At 45.6% G+C, this 15,076-nt stretch overlaps 1 protein-coding gene across 2 annotated transcripts in view; it reads left to right on the top strand.

The window, feature by feature from the left end:
* The window catches only part of s1pr1 (sphingosine-1-phosphate receptor 1), a 50,278-nt gene that overhangs the window by 22,564 nt on the left and 12,638 nt on the right, over positions 1-15,076 (top strand). For both annotated transcript variants that reach the window (XM_070887241.1, XM_070887240.1), the window contains exon 2: positions 684-796. The gene's annotated coding sequence lies outside the window, so the exon portion shown is untranslated. The remainder of the gene's footprint in view (positions 1-683; positions 797-15,076) is intronic.

The raw sequence follows: 15,076 nt of genomic DNA, 5'->3' as shown, positions 1-15,076 counted from the left end.
TTAATGCAAGGAGTATCCGCAATAAGGTGGATGAATTAATTGTGCAAATAGATGTTAACAAATATGATGTGATTGGGATTACGGAGACGTGGCTCCAGAATGATCAGGGCTGGGAACTCAACATCCAGGGGTATTCAACATTCAGGAAGGATAGAATAAAAGGAAAAGGAGGTGGGGTAGCATTACTGGTTAAAGAGGAGATTAATGCAATAGTTAGGAAAGACATTAGCTTGGATGATGTGGAATCTATATGGGTGGAGCTGCAGAACACTAAAGGGCAAAAAACGTTAGTGGGAGTTGTGTACAGACCTCCAAACAGTAGTAGTGATGTTGGGGAGGGCATCAAACAGGAAATTAGGAGTGCATGCAATAAAGGTGCAGCAGTTATAATGGGTGACTTTAATATGCACATAGATTGGGCTAGCCAAACTGGAAGCAATACGGTGGAGGAGGATTTCCTGGAATGCATAAGGGATGGTTTTCTAGACCAATATGTCGAGGAACCAACTAGGGGGGAGGCCATCTTAGACTGTAAAGAAAGAGATTACCTTGGTTTGGCAGTTCCATAAAGTTTAGGCTGCATACTGAGTATTGTCTAACTTCAGCCTGTTATAAAATCACATTTTGGAATTGCCTATGTGGTCCAGTGGAGCTTCTTAAAATTTCACCAACTTATTTTTCAGTGTGTTACTGACAGAAGATATCAACCATCCCTACCTACTCTCTCTCATAATGGTGAAAATTAATCATTAGGGAATGGACCAGCATTGCATGTGCAGAGCTCCTTATCACTAAGGTCAGTGCAAGATGCAATTGACAATTATAACTCAGGTCTGGCAGCTACACATCTTCCTACATAGATACCAATTTGTGAGCAGTAGCCTGTAGCACATCAGCTATGATGCACCCTCCGCTCTCTTCACAAGACAAGGAGAAAGAAGTCACCCTCCAGCAAAACAAGGGGACATTCACCATGGCACTAACCACAACCACTGTCAATCAGCATAGATATGGATGCTTTGGGAGAATTAGATAGTGACGTCGCTGTGGAAACACACATGTCCAGAGGATAGACTGACGAATGATGCTTAAAGGATTGACGGTGGATAGGCAATGGCAGACATTTAAAGATCACATGGATGAACTTCAACAATTGTACATCCCTGTCTGGCGTAAAAATAAAACGGGGAAGGTGGCTCAACTGTGGCTAACAAGAGAAATTAGGGATAATGTTAAATCCAAGGATGAGGCATATAAATTGGCCAAAAAAAGCTGCAAACCTGAGGACTGGGAGAAATTTAGAATTCAGCAGAGGAGAACAAAGGGTTTAATTAGGAGGGGGAAAATAGAATATGAGATTAAGCTTGCAGGGAATATAAAAACTGACTGCAAAAGCTTCTACAGATACGTGAAGAGAAAAAGAGTAATGAAGACAAACGTAGGTCCCTTATAGTCAGAATCAGGTGAATTTATAATGGGGAACAAAGAAATGGCAGACCAAGTGAACAAATACTTTGGTTCTGTCTTCACTAAGGAAGACACAAATAACCTTCCGGAAATACTAGGGGACCGAGGGTCTAGCGAGAAGGAGCAACTAAAGGAAATCCTTATTAGTCAGCAAATTGTGTTAGGAAAATTGATGGGATTGAAGGCCGATAAATCCCCAGGGCCTGATAGTCTGCATCACTGAGTACTTAAGGAAGTGGTCCTAGAAATAGTGGATGCATTGGTGGTCATTTTCCAACATTCTATAGACTCTGGATCAGTTCCTATGGACTGGAGGGTAGCTAATGTAACCCCACCTTTTAAAAAAGGTTGGGAGAGAGAAAACTGAATTATAGACCGGTCAGCCTGACATCGGTGGTGGGGAAAATGTTGGAAACAATTATTAAAGATGTAATAGCAGGGCATTTGGAAAGCAGTGACAGGATCGGTCCAAGTCAGCATGGATTTATGAAAGGGAAATCATGCTTGACAAATCTTCTAGAATGTTTTGAGGATGTAACTAGTAGAGTGCACAAGGGGGAGCCAGTGGATGTGGTGTATTTAGACTTTCAAAAGGCTTTTGACAAGGTCCCACACAAGAGATTATTGTGCAAACTTAAAGCACATGTTATTGGGGGTAATGTATTGACATAGAGAATTGGTTGGCAGACAGGAAGCAAAGAGTAGGAATAAACGGGTCCTTTTCAGAATGGCAGACAGTGACTAGTGGGGTACAGCAAGGTTCAGTGCTGGGACCCCAGCTATTTACAATATACATTAATGATTTACACGAAGGAATTGAACATAATATCTCCAAGTTTGCAGATGACACTAAGCTGGGTGGCAGTGTGAGCTGTGAGGAGGATGATAAGAGGCTGCAGGATGACTTGGACAGGTTAGGTGCGTCGGCAAATACTTGGCAGATGCGGTATAATGTAGATAAATGTGAGGTTATCCACTTTGGTGGTAAAAACAGGAAGGCAGATTATTATCTGAATGGTGACAGATTAGGAAAAGGGGAGGTGCAACAAGATATAGAAACATAGAAAATAGGTGCAAGAGTAGGCCATTCGGCCCTTCGACCCTGCACCACCATTCAATAAGGTCATAGCTGATCATTCACCTCAATATCCATTTCCTGCTTTCACTCCATATCCCTTGATCCCTTTACCCGTAAGGGGTCTATCTAACTCCCTCTTAAATATATCTAATGAACTGGCATCAACAACTCTCTGCGGTAGGGAACTGGTTGGCAGACAGGAAGCAAAGAGTAGGAACAAATGGGTCCTGGGTGTCATGGTACATCAGTCATTGAAAGTTAGCATACAGGTACAGCAGGCGGTGAAGAAGGCAAATGGCATGTTGGCCTTTATAGCGAGAGGATTTGAGTATAGGAGCAGGGAGGGCTTACTACAGTTGTATTGTGCCTTGGTGAGGCCACACCGTGAATATTGTGTACAGTTTTGGTCTCCTAATCTGAGGAAGGACATTCTTGCTATTGAGGGAGTGCAGCGAAGGTTCACCAGACTGATGCCTGGGATGACAGGACTGACATATGAAGAAAGACTGGATCGACTAGGCTTATATTCACTGAATTTAGAAGAATGAGAGGGGATCTCATAGAAACATATAAAACTCTGGCAGGATTGGACAGGTTAGATGCAGGAAGAATGTTCCCAATGTTGGGGAAGTCCAGAACCAGGGGTCACAGTCTAAGGATAAGGGGTAAGCCAGTTAGGACCAAGAGGAGGAGATACTTCTTCACTCAGAGTTGTGAGCATGTGTAATTCCTTACCACAGAAAGTTGTTGAGGCCAGTTTGTTACATATATTCAAAAGGGAGTTAGATGTGACCCTTACGGCTAAAGGGATCAAGGGGTATGGAGAAAAAGCAGGAATGGAGTACTGAAGTGCATGATTAGCCATGATTATATTGAATGGTGGTGCAGGCTCGAGGGGCCAAATGGCCTACTCCTGCACCTATTTTCTATGTTTCTATGAACCATAGGGCTGGTTGAAGCCCTACCCAAGCTGAATGAGGATGCTGACAATTCAGATTTCTTTCGTTTATTTTTTTTTCCCAGCAACAAAGCAGTCTCCATTGGCAGGTCCATACAGAGAAATTAAAAGATCTACACCTACTCCATGGATAGAATGCTGTGCAGTCACCATCAAGCCAGATGACTGACCCTGATTCAATGAGTATAGAAGAGCATAGAAACATGGAAAATAGATGCAGGAGCAGGCCATTCGGCCCTTCCAGCCTGCACCACCATTCAATAAGATCATGGCTGATCATTCCCTCAGTACCCCTTTCCTGCTTTCCCTCCATACCCCTTGATCCCCTTAGCTGCAAGGGCCATATGTAACTCCCTCTTGAATATATCCAATGAACTGGCATCAACAACTCTGCGGCAGGGAATTCCACAGGTTAACAACTCTCTGAGTGAAGAAGTTTCTCCTCATCTCAGTCCTAAATGGCCTACCCCTTATCCTAAGACTGTGTCCCCTGATTCTGGACTTCCCCAACATCAGGAACATTCTACCCGCATCTAACCTGTCCAATCCCGTCAGAATCTTATATGTTTCTATGAGACCCATTCTCATCCTTCTAAACTCCAATGTATAAAGGCCCAGTTGATCGAGTCTCTCCTCATATGTCAGTCCTGCCATCCCAGGAATCAGTCTGGTGAACCTTCGCTTGCACTCCCTCAATAGCAAGAACGTCCTTCCTCAGATTAGGAGACCAAAACTGAACACAATATTCCAGGTGAGGCCTTACCAAGGCCCTGTACAACTGCAGTAAGACCTCCCTGCTCCTATACTCAAATCCCCTAGCAATGAAGGCCAACATACCATCTGCTTTCTTCACCGCCTGCTGTATCTGTATGCCAACTTTCAATGACTGATGAACCATGACACCCAGGTCTCGTTGCACCTCCCCTTTTCCTAATCTGCCACCATTCAGATAATATTCTGTCTTCGCGTTTTTGCCCCCAAAGTGGATAACTTCACATTTATCCACATTATACTGCATCTGCCATACATTTGCCCATTCACCTAACCTGTCCAAGTCACCCTGCAGCCTCTTAGCGTCCTCCTCACAGCTCACACCGCCACCCAGTTTAGTGTCATCTGCAAACTTGGAGATAATACACTCAATTCCTTCATCCAAATCATTGATGTATATTGTAAAGAGCTGGGGTCCCAACACTGAGCCCTGCGGCACTCCACTAGTCACTTCCTGCCATTTTCAAAAGGACCCGTTTATCCCGACTCTCTGCTTCCTGTCTGCCAACCAGTTCTCTATCCACATCAGTATATTACCCCCAATACCATGTGCTTTGATTTTGCACACCAATCTCTTGTGTGGGACCTTGTCAAAAGCCTTTTGAAAGTCCAAATACACCACATCCACTGGTTCTCCCTTGTGCACTCTACTAGTTACATCCTCAAAAAATTCTAGATTTGTCAAGCGTGATTTCCCCTTCATAAATCCATGCTGACTTGGACCGATCCCATCACTGCTTTCCAAATGCACTGCTATTTCATCCTTAATGATTGATTCCAACATTTTCCCCAATACTGATGTCAGGCTAACCGGTCTATAATTACCGACTTTCTCACTCCCTCCCTTTTTAAAAAGTGGTGTTACATTAGCTACCCTCCAGTCCATAGGAACTGATCGAGTCGATACATTGTTGGAAAATCATCACCAATGCATCCACTATTTCTAGGGCCATTTCCTTAAATACTTTGGGGTGCAGACTATCAGACACCGGGGATTTATCGGCCTTCAATCCCATCAATTTCCCCAACCCAATTTCCCGCCTAATCTCACTAGACACTCGGTCCCTTCGTTCTTCCAGAAGATTATTTATGTCTTCCTTCGTGAAGACAAAACCAAAGTATTTGTTCAATTACTCTGCCATTTCTTTGTTCCCCACTATAAATTCACCTGAATCCGACTGCAAAGGACCTACGTTTGTCTTCACTAATCTTTTTCTCTTCACATATCTATAGAAGCTTTTGCAGTCAGTTTTTATGTTCCCGGCAAACTTCTTCTCGTACTCTATTTCACCCCTCTTAATTAAACCCTTTGTCCTCCTCTGCTGAATTCTAAATTTCTCCCAGTCCTCAGGTTTGTTGCTTTTTCTGACTAATTTCTTTGCCTCTTCCTTAGATTTAACACTATCCTTAATTTCCCTTGTTAGCCATTGTTGAGCCACCTTCCCCATTTTATTTTTACTCCAGACAGGGATGTACAATTACTGAAGTTCATCCATGTGATCTTTAAATGTTTGCCATTGCCTATCCACCGTCAACCCTTTAAGTATCATTTTCCAGTCCATTCTAGCCAATTCACGCCTCAAACCATTGAAGTTACCTTTCCCTAAGTTCAGGACCCTAGTTTCTGAATTAACCGTGTCACTCTCCATCTTAATAGAGAACTCTACCATGTTATGGTCACTCTTCCCCAAGGGGCCTCGCACAACAAGATTGCCAATCAGTCCTCTCTCATTACACATCACCGAGTCCAGGATGGCCAGCACCCAAGTTGGTTCCTTGACATATTGGTCTAGAAAACCATCCCTAATACACTCCAGGAAATCCTTCTCCACCGCATTGCTACTAGTTTGGTTAGCCCAATCAATATGTAGATTAAAGTCACCCATGATAACTGTTGTACTTTTATTGCATGCATCCCTAATTTCTTGTTTGATGCTGTCCCCAACCATACTACTACTGTTTGGTGGTCTGTACACAACTCCCACTAGCGTTTTCTGCCCTTTGGTATTCCGTAGCTCCACCCATATCAATTCCACATCATCCAAGCTAATGTCCTTTCTTACTATTGCATTAATTTCCTCTTTAACCAGCAATGCCACCCAGCCTCCTTTTCCTTTCTGTCTATCCATCCTAAATGTTGAATACCCCTGGATGTTGAGTTCCCAGCCTTGGTCACCGTGGAGCCATATCTCCGTGATGCCAATTACATCATACCCGTTAACTGCTTATCTGCGCAGTTAATTCGTCCACCTTATTCCGAATACTCCTCGCATTGAGGCACAGAGCCTTCAGGCTTGTCTTTCTAACACACTTTGCCCTTTTAGAATTTGTGTAATGTGGCCCTTTTTGCTTTTTGCCTTGGGTTTCTCTGCCCTCCACTTTTACTTTTCTTCTTTCTATCTTTTGTTTCTGCCCCCATTCTACTTCCCTCTGTCTCCCTGCATAGGTTCCCATCCCCTTGCCATATAAGTTTAACTCCTCCCCAACAGCACTAGCAAAGACTCCCCCTAGGACATTGCTTCCGGTCCTGCCCAGGTGCAGACCGTCCGGTTTGTACTGGTCCCACCTCCCCCAGCACCGGTTCCAATGTCCCAGGAATTTGAATCCCTCCCTTGTGCACCACTCCTCAAGCCATGTATTCATCGGAGCTATCCTGCGATTCCTACTCTGACTAGCACTTGCCACTGGTAGCAATCCTGAGATTACTACTTTTGAGGTCCCACTTTTTAATTTAGCTCCTAGCTCCCTAACTTCGTCTTGTAGGACCTCATCCTGTTTTTTACCTACATCGTTGGTACCTATATGCACCACGACAACTGGCTGTTCACCCTCCCTTTTCAGAATGCCCTGCACCCGCTCTGAGACATCCTTTACCCTTGCATCAGGGAGGCAACATACTATCCTGGAGTCTCGGTTGAGGCTGCAGAAACGTCTATCTATTCCCCTTACAATTGAATCCCCTATCGCTATAGCTCTCCCACTCTTTTTCCTGCCCTTCTGCGCAGCAGAGCCACCCACGGTGCCATGACCATGGCTGCTGCTGCCCTCCCCTGATGAGTCATTCCCCTCAACAGTACCCAAAGCGGTGTATCTGTTTTGCAGGGGGATGACCGCAGGGGACTCCTGCACTACCTTCCTTGCACTGCTCTTCCTGTTGGTCATCCATTCCCTATCTGGCTGTGTACCCTTTACCTGTGGTAAGACCAACTCACTAAACGTGCTATTCACGTCATTCTCAGCATCGTGGATGCTCCAGAGTTCATCCACCAGCAGCTCCAGTGCCGCAATGCGGTCCGTCAGGAGCTACAGGCAGATGCACTTCCCGCAAACGTAGTTGTCAAGGACACCGGAGGCGTGCCTGACATCCCACATAGTACAGGAGGAGCATAACACGTGTCCAAGCTCTCCTGCCATGACTTAACCCTTAGATAAACTTAAATTGACAACAACAATGCTAAAGATTATTTACTGATATAGAAAAGAAAAAGAAAAATGACTCACCAATCACCAGCTAATCACTTACCCCCTTGGCTGTGACGTCACCTTTCGATTTCTTTCTACTGCTTTTTTGCCTCCCTGCTGCAGCTGCACCGGTAGGCCTCACCAACGTCCCGCTCCGCCTCTTCGACGCTGCTCCCTCCGACTGCTGGGCCTCTTGTAGGCCTCACCAACGTCTCGCTCCGCCTCCTCGACACTGCTCCCTCCGACTGCTGGGCCTCTTGTAGGCCTCACCAATGTCCCGCTCCGCCTCCTCGATGCTGCCGCTGCTCCCTCCGACTGCTGGGCCTCTTGTAGACCTCACCAACATCCCACTCCGCCTCCTCGACACATGCCAGGAGAAGCGCCAGGTGTACCCGAGAATGCGGTGCCAAAACTGGTGAAGCTACAACACAGGACTACATACATACTACACAGCAGAATCAGCATGCTTTCGATAGAGCTAAGCAATACCACAGCCAACGGATCAGGCCGAAGCTCTGCAGTGCTGCCATATCCAGTTGTGAATGGTGGTGGACAATTAAGCAACTAATGGGAGGAGGCTCCACGAACATGTTTGGCAAATGACAAGGCTGAGGTATTCAGAACAATCTTCAGCCAGTAGGGCCGAGTGGATGATCCAACTCGGCATCATCCTGAGGTCCCCACCATCACAGATCCAGTCTCCAGCCAATTCGATTCATTCCACGTGATATCAATGGCAGATTGCACCGGACACAGCAAAGGCTATGGGCCCTCCCAAGATTCCAGTTGTAGTGCTGAAGACCTGTGCTCCGGAATTAGCTGCATCTGATTTTGAACATCCCTGATTTTAATTGCTCAACTATTGGTGGCCATGCCTTCAGCTGCCAAAGCCCTAAGCTCTGGAATTTTCTCACTAAACCTTTCTGCATCTCTAGCTCTCTTTCCTCATTTAAAATGCTCCTTAAAACCTACCTCTTTGATCAAGCATCTGCCCTAATTTCTCCTTATGTGGCTCAATGTCAAATTTTGTTTTATAACACTCCTGTGAAGCACCTTGGGATGTTTTACTATGTTAAAGGAGCTATATAAATACAAATTGTTGTTTTTGCACCTCTAGCTAAGCTGCTCCAGTACAGCTACAACACTGACATCTACCCGTCAATGTGGAAAATGACCCATGTCCTATCAACAAAACACAGGACAAACCAACCTGGCCAATTACCATCCCATCAGCCTACTCTCGATCATCAACATTGTGATGGAAGGACTCATCAACAATGCTATTAAGCGGCACTTACTCACCAATAACTGCTCACCAAAGCTCTGTTTGGGTTCCAGCAGGACCACCGAGTTCCAAATCTCATAAAAGCCTTGGTCCAAACATGGACAAAAGAGTTGAATTCCAGAGGTGAGGTGAGTGATTGCCATTGATATCAAGGCAGCATTCAACGGAGTCTGGCACCAAGCCCTAGTAAAATGAGGTTAATGGGGATCGCGGGAAAATTCTCCAGTGTCTGGAGTTATATCTAGCATAAAGGAAGATGGTAATGGTTGTTGGAGGCCAATCGAATCAGCTGCAGGACATAATTACAGGACTTCCTCGGGGCAGTTTCCGAGGCCCAACTATCTGCTTCATTCTGACTTTCCTTCTCTCATAAGGTCAGAAGCGGGGCTGTTTGCTGATGATTCCAGTGTTCAGCTCTATTTGCAATTCCTGAGATAATGAAGCAGTCCATGCCGCATGCAGCAAGATCTGAACAACATCCAGGCCTGAGTTGATAAGTGGCAAGTAACATTCGTGCCACACAAGTGCCAGACAATGGCCATCTCCAAAAAGAGCGAGTTTAATCACCTCCCCATGACATTCAATGGAATCATCATCACTGAATCTGCCACCATCAACATCCTGGGGGTCACTATTGACCAACTGGACCAGCCACGTAAATGCCGTAGCTACTAGAGCTGGGTATTCTATGGTGAATGACTCACCTCCTGACTCCCCAAAACATCTCCACCATCTACAAGGCACAAGTCAGGCCAGTGATGAAATATTCTCCACTTGCCTGGATGGGCACAACTCCACCAATTCTCAAGAAACTCAATCCAGGACAAAGCAGTTCACTTGATCGGCAACCCAACCACCTCAAATATCCACTCACCCGACCATCGCTACACCGTGGCTGCAGTGTGTATTACCTATAGGATGGACTGCAGCAACTCTCCAAGTCTTCTTCGACAGCACCTCTCAAACCCATAACCTCCACCACCAAGAATGACGAGGGTAGCAGGTGGATGAGAACACCATCACCTCAGGTTCCCCTCCAAGTCGCACAACATCCTGACTTGGACATATAATTGATGTTCCTTCATCTTCGCTGGATCAAAATACCTAACAGAATTGTTGGAGTACCTTCGCCACATGGACTGTAGCTCACCACCACCTTCTCAAGGGCAATTGGTGATGGGCAATAAATGCTGGTCTTGCCAGCAATGTTCACAGCCCAGGAATTATATTTTATTTAAATGCTTTGGAGTGGGAGGATAAGGAATTACCCTTTTCTTAAATCACACACCAGAAAGATGTACAGAACGCTCACCAAATCTCAAAAATGATTCCAATGAGTAAAAATAAAAAACTTGGATTTATCTAGCGCTTTCACGACTACTGGATGTCTCAAAGTACTTTACAGCCAATGGAGTGTGATCACTGTTGTAATGTGGGAAATGCGGCAGCCAATTTGCACACAAGCATGGCCCACAAACAGCAATGTGATAATGACCAGATAATCTGTTTTTTTGGTTATGTTGATAGAGAGATATTGGCCAGGACACCAGGAATAATTCCCCTGCTCTTCTTCAACATAGTTCCATGGGATATTTTACGCGCACTTGAGAGAGCAGATGGGGCCTCGGTTTAAAGTCTCATCCAACAGCGCAGTGCTCCCTCAGTACTGAACTGGAGTGTCAGCCTAGATCTTTGTGTGCTCAAGTCCCTGGAGTGGGACTTGAACCCACAACCTTCTGACTCGAGAGTACTACACACTGAGCCACAGCTGATACTTATGAGTGGAAATGTAACACACTGACTACACATCAGGCTTAACTACAAATTCTGTTTTATTGCAAGATATAAATCTATGCAGAAACAAAATCAATCAATAACAACTTGTATTTATATTGCACCTTTAACATAGTAAAACATCCCAAGGCACTTCATAGGAGTGTTATAAGGCAAAAATTTAACACCGAGCCACACAAGAAGAAATCACAGCAGATGACTAAAAGCTTGGTCAGAGGTAGGTTTTAAGGAGCGTCTTAAAAGGAGGAGAGAGGAGGTACAGAGGCAGAGAGGAAGTTCCAGAGCTTAGGGCCTAGACACCTGAAGGCACGGCCACCGATGGGTTGAGCGATTATAATCAGGGATGCTCAAGAGGGCAGAATTAGAGGAGTGCAGATATCTCAGTGGGTTGTGAGGCTGAAGGAGATTACAGAGATGGGGAGGGGTGAGTCCATGGAGGGATTTGAAAACAAGGATGAGAATTTTAAAATTGAGACTTTGCTTAACCGAGAGCCCATGTGGGTCAGCGAGCACAGGGATGATGGGTGAGCAGGATTTGGTACGAGTTAGGACACGGGTTGCCGAGTTTTGGATCTAAATAGAAAGTCACCATTGTTATTCATAGTAGAGATGTCCAAGCTTTTTCTTTGCAAATCAACTAAGTGTGTATATCTCAAGTTGCTAATTCTAGCAGATCTTGGAGTTCGGATAACAATGTGGCTAAAGACAGCCTTCCACTACTCAAAACACAAACAGAAGAGAAGCAAATAAACATAAAAGCAAATTTGATTGAGTTATCTGGGTTTCAAGGGCCAGATTGCCAGAGGTCAGGGGCCGCATATGGTCCTGGGATAACCGGCTGGATATCTCTGCTTCAAAAGATCCATAATTTGGGTATCTACCGTTCAAAAACTATTGGGGCAATCGGAAGAATTTCTGTTGCAATTTAAGATTTAGTGACCTCAGACAGAATTGTATAAGAACATAAGAAATAGGAGCAGGAGTAGGCCATTTGGCCCCACGAGCCTGCTCCCCCATTTAAAAAGATCATGGCTGATCTGATCTTGGGCTCAGCTCCACTTCCCTGCCCGCTCCCCATAACCCTTCACTCCCTTATCGCTCAAAGATCTGTCTATATCTCCACCTTAAATATATTCAATGACCCAGCCTCCACAGCTCTCTGAGGCAGAGAATTCCACATATTTACAACCCTCTGAGAGAAGAAATGCCTCCACATCTCAGTTCTAAATGAGCAACCCCTTATTCTGAAACTATGCCCCCTAATTCTAAATTCCCCCACGAGGGGAAACATCCTCTCTGCATCTACCTTGTCGAGCACCCTCAGTATCTTATATGTTTCAATAAGATCCCCTCTCATTATTTTAAACTCCAATGACTATAGGCCCAACCTTGTCTTCATAAGTCAACCCCTTCACCTCAGGAATCAACCTAGTCAACCTTCTCTGAACTGCCTCCAATACAAGTATATCCCCTTCTTAAATAAGGAGACCAAAACTGTACGCAGTACTTCTGGTATAGCCTCACCAATACCCTGTAGTTGTAGCAGGACTTACCTGCTTTTATACTCCATCCCCCTAGCAATAAAGGCCAACATTCCATTTGCCTTCCTGATTCCTTGCTCTACCTGCATACTAACTTTTTGTGTTTCATGCACAGGACCCCCAGGTCCCTCTGTATTGCAACATTTTATAATCTCCATTTAAATAATAATTTGCTTATTTATTTTTCCTCACCACTTGCTTTCCCACCCAGCTTTGTATCCTCAGCAAACTTGGCTACATTACACTCGGTCCCTCCATCCAAGTTATTAATATAGATTGTAAGTAGTTGAGGCCCCAGCACCAATCTCCGTGGCACCCCAATAGTTACCTTTTGCCAAGTGGAAAATGACCCATTTATCCCGACTCTCTGTTTTCTATTAGTTAGCCAATCCTCTATCCATGCTAATATATTACCCCCAACCCCTTGAGCTCTCATCTTGTGCAGTAACCTTTTATGTGGCACCTGATCAAATGCCTTCTGGAAATCCAAATACACCACATCGACTGGTCTCCCCTTACCTACCTTGCTCGTTACATCCTCAAAGAACTCCAGCAAATTTGTCAAACATGATTTCCCTTTCGTAAAACCATACTAACTCTGCTTGACTGTATTATGATTTTCCAAATGTTCTGCCTCGCAGGACATTGCGAATTTGATGGATTCCTAGAACAAATGCTGAGAGATATTTTTGTGCTTGGCATTGGCCATGAGGTAATCCTTCGCAAACTATTGACTTTTGAAACTCCAAATCTGGGCAAAGCCATAATGATAGCCCAGGCATTTATGTCCACCAGCGACAACACCAAACAAATTTTGCAGCATAAAGAGGTTTCAGCCAGTACTGTGCACAAAGTAACATCGTTTTCGAGCAGGAATGTACATGGCAGAACGTACACGCTGGCTGCTGCACGACTTCAGATGACCCAGAGTCTGCCATCAATCGTTAATGCAAAGCAGTTAACACCCTGTTGGCGTTGTGGAGGTGATCATCGGGCCCATCAATGCCACTTCAAGCACTATGCGTGCAACGGCTGCAGAACAATGGGACACCACCAACAAAAGTGCAGGCGAGCTGCAAACCCTGCAAACCACCACGTTGCAGAGGAAGATCGATCCACTCTGGATCAGGCTGAACTGGAGACTCGAACCGAGGAGGCAGAAGTGTATGAGGTACACACCTTCACCACGAAATGTCCAGCAATAATGTTAAAAAGTTGAACTGAACGGAATTCCAGTATCCATGGAACTGGACACGGGTGCGAGTCAGTCCATAATGAGCAAAAAGGCCTTCGACAGGCTGTGGTGCAACAAGGCACACAGGCCCAAGCTCAGCCCCATTCACACCAAACTAAGAACTTGCACTAAGGAACTAATCCCTGTAATTGCTGTGCAGAAGTCAAAGTCTCCTATGATGGAGCAGTGCAGGAACTCCCACTGTGAATTGTACCAGGGGATAGCCCCACACTGTTTGGCAGCAGCTGGCTGGGAAAAATCCGCTGGAACTAGGACGACATCCGAGCGCTTTCGTCCGTCGATGACGCGTCATGTGCCCAAGTTCTGAGCAGACTTCCATTGTTGTTCAAGCCAAGCATTGGGAGCTTCTCGGAGGCGAAAGTGCAGATCCATTTGGTTCCCGGTACGCGACCCGTCCACCACAAGGCACAGGCGGTACCGTATATGATGCGAGAGAAAGTGGAAATTGAGCTGGACAGGCTGGAGCGAGAAGACATCATTGCGCCGGTGGAATTCAACGAGCAGGCCACTCCGATTGTCCCGGCACGTAAAAGGTGACGGCACGGTCAGAATTTGTGGGGACTATAAAGTAACGATTAACTGTTTTTCGATACAGGACCAGTACCCACTACCCAAGAGGGAAGATGTTCATTAAGTTGGACCTGACCTCGGCTACATGACGCAGGAGCTGGAGGAATCTTCGAAAGGCCTCACCTGCATCAACACGCACAAAGACCTGTTCATCTATAACAGATGCCCGTTCGGGATTCGGTCAGCCGCGGCAATCTTCCAATGGAACACGGAGAGCCTGCTAAAGTCGGTCCCTCGCACCATGGTTTTCCAAGACGACATACTGGTTACAGGTCGGGACACCATTGAGCACTTGAAGTATCTGGAAGAGGTTCTTAGTCGGTTGGATCGCGTGGGACTCAGGTTGAAACGCTCAAAGTGTGTTTTCCTGGCGCCGGAGGTCGAGTTCTTGGGAAGAATCACAGCAGACGGCATCAGACCCACCGACGCCAAAACGGAGGCCATCAAGAATGCGCCGAGACCACAGAACGAGACGGAGCTGCGGTCGTTCCTGGGACTCAACTATTGTGGTAATTTCCTACCCAGGTTAAGCACCTTGCTAGAACCCCTACATGTGCTACTGTGCAAGGTATGGGGGAATTCATAAGAGGCTGCCTTTGAGAAAGACAGAAATCTGTTGTGTTCAAACAAACTGCTTGTCCTGTATAACCCTTGTAAACTATTAGTGCTAGCTTGCGATGCGTCGTCATACAGGGTCGGGTGTGTGTTACAACAGGCTAACGAATGGGGGATTTTGCAACCGGTCACTTATGCTTCCAGGAGTTTGTCCAAGGCCGAAAGGGCCTACAGCATGATTGAAAAAAAGGCTCTAGCGTGCATTTACGGGGTGAAAAAATGCACTAGTACTTGTTTCGCCTCAAGATTGAACATGAAACTGACCATAAGCCACTCATAT

Source organism: Pristiophorus japonicus, chromosome 8 (assembly GCF_044704955.1).
Source record: "Pristiophorus japonicus isolate sPriJap1 chromosome 8, sPriJap1.hap1, whole genome shotgun sequence".
NCBI classification, from domain to species: Eukaryota; Metazoa; Chordata; class Chondrichthyes; family Pristiophoridae; genus Pristiophorus; species Pristiophorus japonicus.
The sequence above is the reverse complement of the archived record's forward strand: the minus strand, read 5'-3'. Positions and strand labels throughout refer to the sequence as shown.